The following is a 16,128-nucleotide window of genomic DNA, read 5'->3' as shown; positions in this document are numbered from 1 at the left end:
GGGCCCTTTTACTATAAAACGAGAAAGGCTCTGGGGAATCTGCATTTTTTTTGTGTCTTTTTTTTTCCCAGTGAGTGGCTGCGATTTCCTCCAGCTGTGCTAATGAAGCGTAGCTGTTAGCAGAGGGATTAGATTAGCGCACGGGCCCCGCTTGGATCCTTGTTTAGGCCACGAGCCGACGAGCCCGTATCACGCCAGGGTGGGGGGGGGGGGAAATCATCTCAGTCATGCTCTCTCATGAGGCTCCAAAAAGTGCATAATGGCACTTTTTTGACTCTCGTCCGATTTAAATGTGTTTGCCTCGCCGCGGGATCCAGAAATTCTGTTGACTGATTTAACATTAAAAATGAAACGTCTGCCAGGCTCAACTTCTGTGATATCAGTGCAGAGACTCTGATTGTTTTTGTGTCAGTTGAACACTTTTCTTACTCCTTTTCTTTCTCTTGAGTTGCACACGGTCTGGGGTGTAGGCTATAGGGTTTGTCTGTCAAATGACACCTCGGGGAGTGAGTATTGGCAGAGGTCTCGTCGCTGCTGTTTCGTACCACCTCTACCCAACAAACAGCAAGGTAATGGGCCGTTTTTCACCGAGGCCGACAGAAGTGTCTTTAGACCGTCGGGGAGGCGGCTGACAGGACATGATGGATCTTTGGCTCTTTCTTTCTCATTTCCTACACTCTCCCACGCATCCATCTCAGCACCCCTCACGCACCACCCGGCCCGCACCTTTTCTGAGAGTGATTGCTCTCTCGCTCTCACTCTCTCTCACTCCCGCTCTTTCTCTCTTTTGCTCTCTCTCCCGTTCTCTCTCTCTTTCTCTCACTCTCTAGCTCTCTCTAGCTCTCTCTCTCTCTCTCTCTAGCTCTCTCTCATTCTCTCTCTCTCTCTCTCTCTCTCTCTCTCGCTCTCTCTTTCTGCCAGTTAATAGGCTAGTGGTAATTGAATGGGCGCGGCGCGCTCCCTTAATGGCCGTAAAAGCCCGAGCAGACTTCCTTTGGCTTCTCCGGAGCCGTCTCGCTGTTATGGTGGATGTGGTGGCGATGAGGCGCGGTCATTGATCGCGTCTCTTCAGCTGTCAGCGCTGTTGCACTTGGATGACGGGCGGCGTTTGATTGGTCTGAGCCAAATTATTTGGGGTTGACAAATATAACGCACGTACGCACGCACAAGTTTGAGTCTGCGCAGTGGCTTGTCTGCCGAAGTGAGTTTTAAAGCTACTGCTGATGACCTCATGAGCAACACACCAACACCCGGCAGCACTCGAAGGCTGTGTGTGTGTGTGTGTGTGTGTGTGTGTGTGTGTGTGTGTGTGTGTGTGTGTGTGTCTATGTGTGTGTGTGTGTGTGTGTCTGTGTGTGTGTGTGTGTGTGTGTGTGTGTGTGTGTGTGTGTGTGTGTGTGTGTTTGCATGACCTTCCCTTTTATAAATAAATGCTATAGGTCGGCTGAATCTTGCTGACTGTTTGCGACCAGCTGTGGAGGAGGGGGGGTCAACGCTTGTTTTGACAGCCTCCAAGATGGCTGACCCCGGGGGTCCCGGCGGGTCAGGGAGCCACTTCCTCCTCCGCTGTCCGTGTGCTCTATAACTTCCTGCCGCGCTCCCCGGGGAACCCTTTCCTCGAATAACTCCCTCGCCTTTTCCTCTCTCTCTCTCGCACTCTCTATCTCTCTCTCTCTCGCACTCTCTATCTCTCTCGCGCGCTTTTTTCCATGACCATCATGGCTCCATTCGTCCTCATCCCCCCTCCTCTTCTCTCTCGCCCTCCCCTGGCCCTCCTGTTTTTTTCTCCCCTCTTTCCATCTCCTCTCCGGCCTCGCTGGTGATCGCTCCTCGCTCTGCTGGCCTGATTGGAGCATGTCTGCTTTCTCTTTCATTCTTTGTTGCTTCTTTTTTTAAGGGCTGTCCTCTCTTCCCTTTTTCAGCCCCTTAGTCGCTGTTCTCTTCTTTGCATTCAAATCTCATCGTCTTCCAGCTGACCTCTCCTCTCTCCTCTTTCCTCCCTCCTCTTTGCTCTCAGCTCTTTCCTCTTTTCTCATTCCTCTCTCCTCATACATCTCGCCCCTCTCTCCTTTCTCCTCGTGCCTCTCTCATCTCTCCTCGTTCCTCTCTCTCCTCTCTCTTCTCTTTCCTCCTCTTTCCTCTCTTCTCTCTCCTCTCTTCTCTCCTTGTTCCTCTCTCTCCTCTCCTCCTCTCACCTCTCTTCTCTCTCTCCTCTCTGTTTTCTCTCCTCTCTCTCTCCTCCTCGCTCTCTTCTCCTCTCTCTCCTCCATCTCCTCCTCTCTCCTCTCTCTCCTCCTCTCTCGTCTCCGGTGGTGGACGGATGTCTACTCCTCTGTGGCGGTTGTTTGGCACATTTCCACCTCTTAATCGGACCACTGCAGGACCACTAACCCTGTTTCAAAGAGGATATTGAGCAGGAACTTTGTTTTACTTTCTAGACCAATGAACACACAATGAATAATAAATGGCTTCCATATCAATTTAAAGCCGTGTATTGCTACAGCTGGATGAGGCAGCATCCTATTCCATTTCTACCATCGTTAGAGATGCATGGGATTCTGCATCTCTAGAGATGTCCCCCACCCTCCCACCACCACCATGGAGTTTGGGGGAAGGTGTTGCTTGTTGTTCAGGAAGTTGCCTTTCTGACAAAAATAAAGTAACAGACTGTTAAATGTCACCTCAGCGTAGGGGTGGGCGTTCAGGGACAAGTTGAGAAAACCAAAAGATAAAAAAACAAACTGCAAACTGAAGTCAGGTGGTAACTGAGGCTGAAATAGTAGATGGATACAGTGTAACATCCATTTGGATGAGTATGCATGTAAAAATGTATGCGTCTTCAGATTACTGACTACTGCCATGATGTACGATTGGCCATTCAGAAAATAATCAACACTCATATAGGCATGGCTTTGGGTGGAAAGTCTCCATCGATATTCACTCCCTGCTTTGAATGGCGGTCCATAAACATTGGCAAACGTTTTTAAGACTAAAGCGGGTAGCGTACGTCTTGCGGAGAATACGTTAGGTGAGATTGCAAGAACAAGATTATCATGGTCATTGCAGAGACCAATAACAGACACATACCTCACCAAACGTATTTTTCTCTACTTCTTGCACAGTCAGTCAATTTGGGGAGAGCTTGTCTTTTTAAGTATAGTTCCTGCTTAAAGGTTAGTAGCCTTTTTTCACACTGCTTGCTGGATTGATGATGATCTGCTGATGTTTATGTTTTTGTTTGTCAATCCAGGCTGTTTGTGCACTTTGTGCATGGTATTGATGAGGTGGTCTCACTCAGCACTTCTATCAGTCTGTCATTGCCTGTCTTCAATTGAATAGATTATGTTAGGGTACTGCCCATGTCCACATCTACCCCATTATTTTCTCCCTACAATAGATGACAAGTTGTTTACCACCTCTTTTCACCCACACACACACACACAGCCAGTTACCAGCTTTATTATCTTGCCTTTTCCACGTACAATATCTCCAGAGCACTTAAGAGATATTACAGCCTCTCTTGCAGCCTCTCTCTCGTACACCCACACACTCTCCCTCCCCTCTCTCAATCTATTTTCTCAATCAATTTTGCACTTCGTATAACATCCAATTTTCCTAATTTGAGTCAGCCTCACAAAGAATCGACTTCTTGGACTCAAACAAGACGCAAACACCTCCTGCAAGGAACATTTCTTCTGACATTTGACTTGGTTGATCGTCCGGGGTACCATCTGTTTACAGAGACGAGTCTTAATGGTCCAACTTACAAGCAACACACACTGAAAACATGCAGGGGTCTTCAGCTTAGCAACAACAAGGCACTTGAGTAGGCCTCAGGTGCTTTCGTTCCAGCATAAATGGTATAACATAACGGCGACAAAAAGAAAGGGTGAGCATCAAATTGCTTTGGCATTCATTTTAGCTCAAACCCAGTGTTAAGTGTGCAATCTGTAGCCAGCCCGCCGTCTGTGGAGAACTGAAGCAACGGCATTATGAAACTCCCGGCTCCTCCTAGCTGAGTGTCGAGGTGTCCCTGAGCAAGACGCCTAACCCTATCTGCTCCTGACGAGCTGGCTGTCGCCTTGCGTGGTTGACCCCGCCATCGTTGTGTGAATGTGTGTATGAACCGTTGTGAGTCGCTTTAGATAAAAGCGTCTGCTAAATGTAACAATTGAAAGGGCAGAATTGTAGTCAGCTCTTTAGAAACGTAAACGTTTTAAGGCCGGCCATGCCTTGGTAATAGCTTGGCTTCGTCTCCCTTCACGCCATATAAACTGATCCATTGCATTTGTCTGTTTGTTTGTCAATCCAGGACTGGTGGTTTTGTGGGCTAGGGGCGGGGGGGTGGGGTCAGGTGGACTCCCATGAAAGATGACGGAGGAAACCATGGTGATCGCCAAGTGGGACTACCACGCCCAACAGGACCAGGAGCTGGACATCAGGAAGAGCGAGCGGCTGCTGCTGCTGGACGACTCCAAGACGTGGTGGCTGGTCCGCAACGGGGCCAACCAGACGGGCTACGTGCCGTCCAACTACGTGGAGCGCAAGAACAGCCTGAAGAAGGGCTCGCTGGTGCGCAACATCAAGGACACCCTGGGTGAGACACACAGGCCTTTAAGCTAGGGCTGCTCCATTATGGAAAAAATCATAATCACGATTATTTTGGTCAATATTCAAATCACGATTATCCAAACGATTATTTTTGACTTTGACTAAAACATAATGTATTTATTCATTATGTCTCTCCCAAAAGACACATTGTAACTGAGAACTTGAAATTTTGCCTTAAAAAATATACAAAATGGTCAAATAGAAAATGTTCAAATCTAAAATAATGTACAGATATGTATCCAGCTGTTCAAAATTTGATTAATCGCACAGCCCTACTTTAAGCAGACACGCCCTCAGGTGGTTTTTAACTTCTAACTCTGGTTTAGTCTAGGCTTAAAACGAATGATGATACGCGAGCGAGTGCATCTCCTTCAGTGCCCATCTTCAAATCCCTCCTAAAAACAAATTTATATTCCCTTGAAAAAAATTAATTGGTTTTATTCTATTGGTTTGTTATATAACTAGATAAATGAATTGAACAGCACTTTGGTCAAATGTTGTTGTTTTTAAAGGGCTCTATAATAAACTTGAACTTGAACCTCGCAAAACAGGGCTGGATGAGGCACTTTAAATTTGGTGATCGCTCGGTAGTTGTGATCAGCAGTGTATTGATGTTTAAAATTTACATTTAGGGCATTTAGCAGACGCTTTTATCCAAAGCGACTTACACAGGTTCATACACACATACATACACACAATGGCCGATTCAAACTGTGTATTTTTCTTAGTGTATTTCTTTCTTCTTAGTGTAACTTGTAAACATCCTTGAACGAGATAATCTACCCCCCTTCCTCCCCCCACCTGCTAATTATAACTTGTATCTGATGCCGCTGTACCTTTGCCCCCCCCCCCCCAAAGTATGTGTTAGTGCATCGCTACTTCCCTCGAAATGTTATGCTACATTAGGGCTTCCCGATTAATAATTTCAGCGTCGTCATTGCGATGTGCGCAGTAGTCACAGTGCAGTCATTTGCAAATCAAGCTTGATTTGCGTGCTACAACTTTCTTGCTGCCTGGTTGCAAAAAGAAAACTTGCACAGTTCTGATAATAATAATAATCTTTATTATGGACTCGAAAAAGTGGTCCACTCTCATACACATACACACTTAACATACAAGACAAATGATGATAATTCTTATGGTTCTTATAATGAATAATCTCGAAGAAAGTCTTTCAAACAGCGCTCTACGGTAAGAGCCTTTTACTCGTCTTTTGCAAGCTGAAACATTTTTGACGTGAACGAAAACAATTTTCTTTGCGTGAAATTAAAACATTTTTTTTTTAAGTTTTAATTTCACACAATACTTCACAGGTTTCCTTAAAAAACAGGTTTTCCTAAAAAAAAAATCTGTGCAAAGTGCGCTCGTGAACGACACACCTGATTGTAAGTCTTGCTTCCTCACATGAGTGAGGACTCAACACAATAGCATAGCATTACCATTAGCAGTGGCATTTTTGCCACAGATAGGAGAGCGGTAAATAATCGACTAGAGATGAAGGAAGAAAAAATGGCGAGCACTGCACTGATACACTGATATGGCGAACGCATAACACAGGATGTTAATGTCTATATCGTGGTCTATATCGTAAAGCTGTATGTCTGTCTGTGCATTGCCTGAAGGATGTGGTTTATATTATGTAAAACCCTTCTTTTTTGGAAAGACTGCCCTGAAGCCTTAAACACATCTTGTTACCTTGAATATGCAAATATTAAGGTCTGTGTTGACCTTTTGGCTGGGGTCGGACACATCAATTAGAAACCAAATGTCAACCGTGTGACTCAGACACTCTAGCTAGCAGGTGTTGGCTGGGAATGTAAACATTTCGATTTTTTGGCAATTACCAATGTTATTAAAGGGCCAATGTATAGTTATCTTAGTATATATTTTATGATCTTTAAGATAGTAGTATTTTTAACTTTTCTATGTTACTTGTAACTGGGAGGTGCTAGTTCAATCCACGGCTCCTCCTAGTGTCAATGTGTCCCTGAGCAACTTAACTCACACTTAACCCTAACTGCTCCTGACGAGCTGGCTGTCGCCTTGCATGGTTGACTCCGCCGTCGGTGTGTATTAACCGTTGTAAGTTGCTTTGGATAAAGCGTCTGCTAAATTCCCTAAATGTAAATGTTGCGGTCTCCACCCTTGTAGATTAACACCTTTGTGTGTGGCGCATTTCATATACAACGTTGCTTATTGAAGCGCTCACAATCAAAGATGCTAATGAGCAAAGAAAAAGAAGCACAAAGTTGCCGTGGTCTGTAACCATGGGGTACACACTTCCCCCCCTCCTACTTAGAACTATATGCCAAAATTATGTGTTTTTTAAGTTAAGTAAAACTTAAATCACAAACTAATGTACCAATCTGCTCTGCCTCCTTTACGTGTGATTACATCTGTGTTCATCTTATTTCTCTCTCTCTCTCTCTCACTCGTTCGCTCTCTCTCCTTCCCTGTTTCCCGTTGCTTTTGCTCCGCCTGTGTGCACTTCATGGCTGGACAGCGTCCAAACGCTGTCCAATCGCAATCACCAGTTGTCCCCATCTGTTGTGGAAGATCTGTAAGTAGTGAGTAAATTCCAGGGTACTTTCTAATTTTCTTTTGCATCTACCAGATGGTTCCTTATACAAAACTACAGTGAATGTGTGCAAAAAAACTAAGAATAAAAATAATTAAAGAAGTCCAAAACCTTCATAGAACATTAGGTGTTAGGGTTTCTGTGTATTCTCTGTACTGATTCTTGTTTGAGCCAATCGGAGACACCAATCACAACGTGTTACCGTCTTTCACAAGGGTTCATTTTAAAACATAATCACCCATAATGTGTACACAGAGTCAGACTTTTAGTAGCCATCTTTCATTCTCACAGGAAATCCTTCAATGCTGTCTTATCAGGAGGTACCCAAGGAAGGACATGTAAAGGACAAGTCAATGCTCTTCCCTACTGTATCTCCGACATCATATACATACTGGTCACAGCCGTATAGTCCTTCATAGGCCAGTTATGTATTTTCTCATTGGTCGGAATGTTTTGTTGTTAGGTGTTGGGATGCAGTGTTCAGAGTAACAGGTCGGACATTCACACTGAATCGGGCGTTGTGGCAAAAACGCTAGTTCAGCCATTCGTTTGAACGGGGGTAGTGTGTTAATCTGTGGCAAGGGAGGGGGGGGGGATGCGTGCGTTTGCGAAAAAGGATGCAGCCCGGTCTGCACGAAAAGCGCAAAAAGTTGAAACAGTATCAACTTTTGGAGAAACGCCACGCTGTGATGGCCAATCACGTAACACTATTAGACGGTTAAAATATTGAAATTCTGTGATTGTCTGCTTTGATGTCATCGCTCACGTCGACTAATGGTGGCAGCACTATAACAGACCGTGTTCATTTATTATTTAGTAATATGTGCTGGGGCTGGGGCTAAAAATATGAAATCAAATCTTGGGAATCCCACAGGGGACATGGAATCGGGAATGAGACGATTCCATTGTAATTCATGGAATCGCATCCCGGCCGCTCTCATCTTTATCCTTTTTATAGAGGATCAACCTGTCCCTCATGGGATTTAATTACGTGTGTGTGTGTGTGTGTGTGTGTGTGTGTGTGTGTGTGTGTGTGTGTGTGTGTGTGTGTGTGTGTGTGTGTGTGTGTGCGTCTCTCAGATACACACACAACACATTTTCTTGGTATGAGAACAACAGCAGTTGCCAGGCCTGTGTGCTCCTTCCTCTAATCTGCGTTCCCCGAACTGTGAACAGGGGGATAATGTTATCGTGGCTTTACCTCGGGACACAAAGTGTTTAGTGTTCTGACAAGCGAGTGGAGCCGTCACAGCCGGGGCGGTTGAAATAGCGACGCGCTTCTTCACGCGTACAGATCGGCCGTTCGGAGTCACATCCGAGCCGAGCCAATGCCATGAAGCTCACCGGAACACTCGGCAGGACGAGGTGTTTGGGAAAGGCGACAAAGTGTTCGTTGATAAGGTTGCTGGTTTGAAGCTCCAAATTTGGGCATGTTATGCCAGCCACCCCTTCCACTGTCATCTCTACTGAAATACCTTTTTGGTGAGGGCTCTTATTTCTATCACTCACACCAATGTATCAGTTCAGGGGATTATGTTAGCATATGAAAGAACCATACTTAAAAGCAAAACGATAATAGGAACAGAATCGGGCTCAGGCCTATGCAGTGGGCCATGAATGCAACAGTTAAAACGCTGGTTGTGCTGGGCACTTCGCCGGGATCAACAGTGGAAGACCGGAGCTGTACTGGTGAGCTCCCAGTGTCGCAGTGTATCACAAAGCTCCCATTGTCTCCAATGAGAGTACAGTGGTTGTACTGGAAGGCTGCGTGTCCACAGTGCAGGGCAGACTGTGGTGGTCTTGTAACAGCGATGGACAACGTCCAAGACCAGGCACCGATTATTGTGCGCTGCTTAAAACATTCAAAATGGGAAACTTGACAGCTCTTTTGTGCTGACATTTTCCCATCGTGAGTTTGACAGAATTTTGTGACGAGGGAGACTGCTGCCGAGGGGTTTGGACAAATGGGCGAGCGTTTTGAATTAGTAATTTGTTGTTGTATATTCAGTTGGTTATATTCAGTGGCCTTCTGTTCTCTATCTGCACTGCTAGATTGTCTGTCTTATCTTTGGTTGGCACAATGGCATAGACCGTAACGGTGAGACAGGGCAGGTGCTTGCTGATCAAAGGCGCATCACGGAGACAGATCTATAGATTGACCCTCAGGTCAGCAACTCTATACATTATAGATCTTGAACCCATTGTTTATCAGCTTATTAATTAATTGCAGCACGCCCTGGAATAATCAGGGATTTAGTCGTTGCCTTTCGCCCAGCTCCCAAACGGCCAAACGAAAGTTTGTTAGAAAGCTTTCGAATATTTATAAAATGTATTGGCTGACTCGACCTAGTGATTTCTTTTCCCTAACAATCCTATTGGCTGAAAGCCCAGCAGAGTTTATTTGGAGTTATTCCTTGCGGGGTGGGTTTCATTTGTGTTCGGTCCGTCAAGTGAGGGTTTCTCTACAGTGTTTACTTTTCCTGTTAATCTCTCATGGTGCAAATGGAGCTGAGAATTGAGGCTGCTCTAATCCACTGCGGGCATTCAACCAGCGCCCTCCACCGCCTTATCCCCGAGCTTCATGTTTGAATGGGTGCAGATGTTAACGAAGGTGGAAGTGTTTTAATTGGCCTTCGGGGTTGTCATCCCCGCCTTGGATTCCAACCATGCCTCTCTGAGAAACTGTGATTGCGCAGGGCTCCATTCATCTATTTCTTGTTTTTTAATGAGTTCACAGATTAATCATTTAGTCCTGTGGCAACGATTAATAGCCAAACATCCATTGCCGGGGACCAGAGTACACGGTGAGACACCACCCTTACTTTGTCTGACAAGCAGCAAAAAAATATTGGTGTTGGTCAGAAGAAAATCCAAAATTGTAACCAACGCATTCAATCCAAACTTATTTTGTGCTAAGTGATGCTGCCCTAGTTTACAAACCACACTTGTTTTTTCACTTGCACTTTCACTTACCAAATGTTTTTTTATCAAACGTGTCCGTTGATCAGAGCAGCACTCAGAATCAGTGATCACTGCTCCCGGTTCGTGGCTCTACAGATCCGCCCCTCTGTATTGTTTTTGCTCTGTTGCATTCAGTCTGTTTTTCACCCTGTCAACCCTGTGACCTGTGTTCACCTAGCAGGAGATGCAATGCCATTTCCCTTTAGCCACGCAGGGGGAAAAACTTAATACAACCGTCTGCTTGAATCTTTATCTTTTAATGGCTGGCCATCTTTCCCGGGATATCTCTAGCCACGTTGTTTTGTGTTGTAAGTGGAATGTTGACTGCAAACTACTAACAGTTAGATGCTCTGAAAAAGGTTGGCTGATAACTTACAAACCTTTCCCAGTCTGTGTGTGTGTGTGTGTGTGTGTGTGTGTTTGTGAGTGTGCGCAAAGCATGTAACTATCTGTAACTATATTTGGGGCCTTTATTTATCAGGCTTCCCAGAGTGTCTCTTTTCTTGGTGTCCAGCACCTGCAGCAACCCATCCTCACCCCAGTGTGTGTTGGCAATTATCAACAACTCCCTTCCTTCGTGTTTTAGCATCCGTGAATTAAATGGTCACTTTGTTTGGCTCTTACAGGTGTTTTTATCTCACCAGGATCAGGGGGACGCCCCTGCAGGTGGCTTTTTCTTCGTAATTTGTTCCCAGAAGGTTTAGAAGGTTTTACCTCATCACCATTCACGCTGCATGCAGTCACTGTAAACGTAGAGGGCGTTTACGCTGTGTGTGTGCGTGCGCGCGTGCGACTGCTGTTTTGTACATGTGGGATGTGTACATCTGTGTGTATGGTTTGCTGTCCCTGCTGACATCAGGACCTCACCCATCTTCTGCCGCGGACTGAAGACAAAATCTGCTCAGACTGCATCTTGGCACATGAAAAAATATATATACTAAGTATTTATGTTGTAGCACTTAAAGCTGTTTGCTTATTTGATGAATTGTATGTATTGCATGACTCTTGCACTGGTTTTTTTTATCTTCATTGTTGAATGCATTTATTGTAGGCAGAGCTATGGGCCATTGACATTTAATAGATGTAGAGATAACATGTCATCTCATTGCAAGGAGATCTGTGTGTTTCTCTGTGTGTGTATCTGTGTCACTGTGTGTGTGTGTGTGTGTGTGTGTGTGTGTGTGTGTGTGTGTGTGTGTGTGTGTGTGTGTGTGTGTGTGTGTGTGTGTGTGTGTGTGTGTGTGTGTGAGAGCTCCCCGGGCCCCAGCCATGCGTTCAGCCGGCTTGTCAGAAGCCTCTCCTGCATCACCATTAAAAGCGCTGCTCACTCCGTTCCGATGGCAGTGCGCCTCATTTCCTGCTCAGTCTAAATATAGCCTTCCTCCCGCTTTTCTTTGCGTTGTGCTGAGGGGGGGTTGACTCGTCGTCGGAGATGCGGTGCTCTGGGTTTCTTTGGTTTTGGTTTTTCGTCCAATTCGTACAAGGTGCGGTTCTGATGCTGCTAACAATAATTTCCACATTTTCCTCGTTCACCCGCAAAGGTTGAATTAATTTACTACTACTACTTAAATTACTTAAATTCCAACTACTTAAATTTTTCAATTCTACTTTCTGCGACACACAAATTTCCCGTCTTGATTTTTATTTTAAAAGTAATTTCTTATTTTATCTTTCAACCTGTTATCTGCAAACAGATTTCAAGGAAGATTCCATGAGGTGCTTGCATGAGGCCCACAGGCGTTCAGTGTGGTTGAATTTAAATCAGTCCCCAGTCTCAGTTGACAGTTAAACATGCAACCACACGCAAGTGTAGGACCCTGCCATACAAGCAACGCTCTAATAGGCTGGCCTTTTCCTTAGCTCCGTTCAGAGAACATTTAATTTATGTTTGGTTTATGTTCTTTTATGGAATAATTAATTTCATTCTTTCGAGAGCATTCTCGAGTAACATTTCCTGTTTACAAAATCTTTCTGTTATTGCTTGAATTCCGGCCGTTCAGGAAAAGGAAATGCCTGTATATCGGCATGCTGCTCCTGCTCACAAGTATGATGGACACACACACACACACACACACACACACCCATATGCCTCAGCGGGTAAGGTGGTCAGTGGAGCTTCAAGATCATCCTAGGTGATCCCACTTCAGGCTTCAGAGCGGAGCCGAGAGAGGGAAAATGGATTTATATGGTTTTGTGGCGGGGGAGGGGTCGCTCTTGACCTTCTCCTGCACCCGGAGACAGTGTTGACGGACGTAAAGTAGGGCGGTGGCAGAGGGGTTGCTGGGGTTCTCTGACCCACGGAGGCTACACTACCTCCAATCTGCTCTAATCGCCCTTCCAGCCCCGGGAGCCTCAACCTTGCTGGTGTCCGAGCCAGCAGGGGAGAGCTGGCTGGGCTCTCCTTCTCTAAGGTGTAGAACAGCGTCGCGAATCAGCAGGGACCTCAGGACGATGATAACATATGTATTGAGATTCTGAAAGCATTGCAATGCGCTATTAGTTCTTTTTTGGATTTACTTGAAACAAGGAAAACTATAGGGGATGCATTCAAATGTATTTCGAATAGTATTTAAAATGCTAACTTTTACCGTTAATTTGCTTCCACTAGGATTGCATTGACGTTTTTTCTTAAATGTTGTGTCAACCTGGTGACACAAGAAAAAAACGATTAATAAACTACTACTAGAGTTACACTAAAACCTGTTTTATGCTAACCTTTATGCTAACTTTCTACTGATCCCTAAAAAAGAGATTTGTTTATGTGGTACCATCACTACTGAATACAAATCAATAAATAATAATCATAATAGTTGTAATTGTAATTTTCTATAAGAAAAATGTAAAGATTTGATTAGAATCGACTATTATTGTTATGCATGATGCAACAAAACGCATTCAGCTTCCAACCAGATTATGGAAAGTATCTTCAAGTTCTGGTGTATTTATGTAGGGGTAATACAGTGAGTCTGTATAAATAGTATGTGAATATGACATGGTATAAACAAGGTATGTCCAATTATGGTAATACAATACCGTAGATAAATGGCTGTGCTGCAGTGCTGTTCTGCCCTAATCGGGCTATCTGTGTCTCTTTACTGCACGGCCCAGAGAACACAAAACATTGACCGGTGGTGGAAAGGGACAAATATGAGCCCCACATAGCATCTGAATGTGTTTTTGTCATGGCTCATTGTGAAAAGAGTGAGGAGATGATGACAATCTCACCAGGAGCTTGTTGTGGAGAGGTTCAAAAGGTCCCGGTTTTCCATGGCTCAAAGACGCAAGACCTCTCCATCTGCAGTCTCTAAGGCCAACGACATCCAGTCTCTTCCTGTTTTGGTCTCGGTCCCCATCCTCATTCCCAGGCATTCTCCTCTCATGAGGGAACGCTCGGAATGGGGGGAATTCGAAATGTGCGTATGTTGGCGAGATTGAGGGGGGCGGGACTTCCGACCGATGCTTACCCAGTTCAGTCACATGGGTTTAGCTGTGGGAGACCAGAGAGAGAGGGAGGCACTTCCAATAAAAGGGATGATTGGTTTCTGTCAGGTGTTTTGTATATTGCGTTGTCAAATTGCCAAAAACTCTGTAATTATTTTCCTTGTCTTTGTTCTCGTCTAGTCATATTCTTGCTCGGCGGACCGTTAACTGACATCAGCTCATAGGAAGCAGAAGAATGGAAATGGCTTTTTGGTAGATTGGATACGCGTTAAATCTCATGACCTTCTCCCAGCGTGTCGCTCAAACTCCCACCATGGTGAGAGGGATTCTTTTCTTTTGTCAAAGTGGCTCACAGCAAACCCAAGAAACCGTGAAGATCGGCCAAAACGTATCAATTCTGGTAACACTGTGACAAATGCAGAAAGTGAGCGAGACAATGATGGAAAAAACACATTTGCGTTTCCCATACAGGACGTCATGTCGAAATGTTGGCAGAGCCATCACTTCAACAAAGGAAACCTCTTGCTTTAATTTTAGTTGATTAGGCATATGTGCATGGCTCTATGGCTGTTCCCAATTATCAGTAATCATCATGTTTATCTCGACAGAAATCAAAGGTTTTCTGCACGGGTCAACTAGCAATGGCAGATTTGTTTTCTGTAGCTGAAAAGGTCGGATGTCAGAAACATCTGCTTAATTTGTATTACTGGCACGCAGTCACCAGAAAATGACTGTTGAAAGCACTGTGAGGGATTCACATGGCTAGGTCAGGTAGCTGCGCAATTAGTATTCCTGCCACGGGAGGAGCATTAGCATTGGTAATCAATACCTAGCTTTGCTGCTAGCCTCTGCCGCCCTGATGAAGGTGCTTTCCGCTTATTAGCCCTCCAGTGCTCACTTCCCCGCAAAGTCACAACCCACTAAGCGTAGAATGTGCTTTAGCCGATTTGGTTTAGAGAAGCGTCTCGCTCAGAAGCTATGGGTGCTGTTGTACTTTCACTTTCTCTTTGAAACTAGGTTGCTGCTGTCGGTGTTGAGCTGGTCTAAATTTGAAAAACAAAAGGTTTCCAACCTTAAAAAAGCAGGCCTCGCTAAAAAAAAAACATAACATACGATTCTCTAGGCTGCTGCTAATTCTGAGCAACAAACTCAGATTTCTGCAGCCTAAAGTGTTCACATGAAAAGCAAAGTGAATTTTCACCTGGCGTTACTCACGCGAGGAACAAGGGGCTTACTGCGTGTAACCGCCAACCTTTTTTTCCGCCAACTGTGGCTGAGATAACCATCACTGGGACTCTATACTTGTTGTGGAAGTCCCAGAGATGTTGGGAAACGCCTTTGTGTCCGGGTTCATAACACCACCCGGAGGCACCAGGGCCGGCTCGAGACATTTTGGGGCCCTAGGCGAGATACGGATTTGGGCAACTTTTTTTCTGACCCATTCAGAGTCGCCATTCATGCTGCCTAATTACCAACCAATCATTGTACAGTTAAAATATGGACAAAATACATCAGACACCACAGTGGTTTCAAAAAAATATGTCAGTACAAATATATATATATATATATTTATTTATACATTTTAATATATATTTATAAATTCAAATTACTTCTCAAACAAACACTATTATTAACAAATATGTAAACAAACGCACTATTAAAGAACACACACAACCTAGCCGCATTTTGCTCAGACTCGTGCCACCAATTGACCGATTGAATGAATGAAGTACAGAAGTTATTTTCAAAATCCTGCTCTCCTCTACTGCTCGCTTCAGCTCGCTCTTTACAACCCCCTCAAATCTTACCTTCAGCTCCGTTAACCTCAACCTTGTCTCCCCTCTCTCCCTCTCTGTCTCTCCCTCTCGGTCTCTCCCACTCTCCCTCTTCCACTCCCACTCTCCCTCTCTCCCTCTCCCACTCTCCCTCTCTCCCTCTCTGTCTCTCCTCTCTCCCAGGCCTGGGGAGGACCAAAAGGAAGACGGGCGCACGGGACACCTCGCCCACGCCCAGCAGTGACTCCGAGTGCCCCCCCAACGGTGGCGGCGGCGCGGCGGCGGCGGCGGCGGCGGCGGTGCCGAGAGGGTCTATGACCTCGCCGTCCCGGCGCTGGTCAAATTCGCCTACGCGGCGGAGCGCGAGGACGAGCTCACCCTGGTGAAGGGCTCCCGGTGGTCGTCATGGAAGAAGTGCAGCGACGGCTGGTGGCGGGGCAGTGCCGGCGGCCACACGGGCTGGTTCCCGTCAACTACGTGCTGGAGGAGGGCGGCGACGGGGAGGGAGCCGGCGCCGACCGCCCCGGGAGGGGGGGCGTATCTGAGCGTGGGTGGGGCTCCGGCGGTTGTGGTTTCGAACGGCCAATCGGGCTGCGGCGGCGGCGGCGGGCGGCAGGGTGTTCCACGCGGTGCAGACCCTCTATCCCTTCAGCTCGGTGACGGACGAGGAGCTGAACTTCGACAAGGGCGAGGTGATGGAGGTGGTGGAGAAGCCCGACGACGACCCCGAGTGGTGGCGCTGCCGCAACGCCAGGGGCCTGG

At 45.8% G+C, this 16,128-nt stretch overlaps 1 pseudogene across 1 annotated transcript in view; it reads left to right on the top strand.

The window, feature by feature from the left end:
- Positions 1-16,128, top strand: part of LOC311369779 (cytoplasmic protein NCK2 pseudogene) — a 28,304-nt pseudogene that overhangs the window by 11,733 nt on the left and 443 nt on the right. Inside the window, exons 2-3 of the transcript in view lie at positions 4,313-4,597; positions 15,550-16,127. The product of the transcript in view is annotated as a cytoplasmic protein NCK2 pseudogene (transcript). The remainder of the gene's footprint in view (positions 1-4,312; positions 4,598-15,549; position 16,128) is intronic.

This window comes from Micromesistius poutassou (assembly GCF_964030765.1).
Source record: "Micromesistius poutassou genome assembly, chromosome: 24".
Lineage (NCBI taxonomy): Eukaryota > Metazoa > Chordata > Actinopteri > Gadiformes > Gadidae > Micromesistius > Micromesistius poutassou.
Note: the sequence above shows the minus strand (reverse complement) of the source record. Positions and strands in the feature narration are given on the sequence as shown.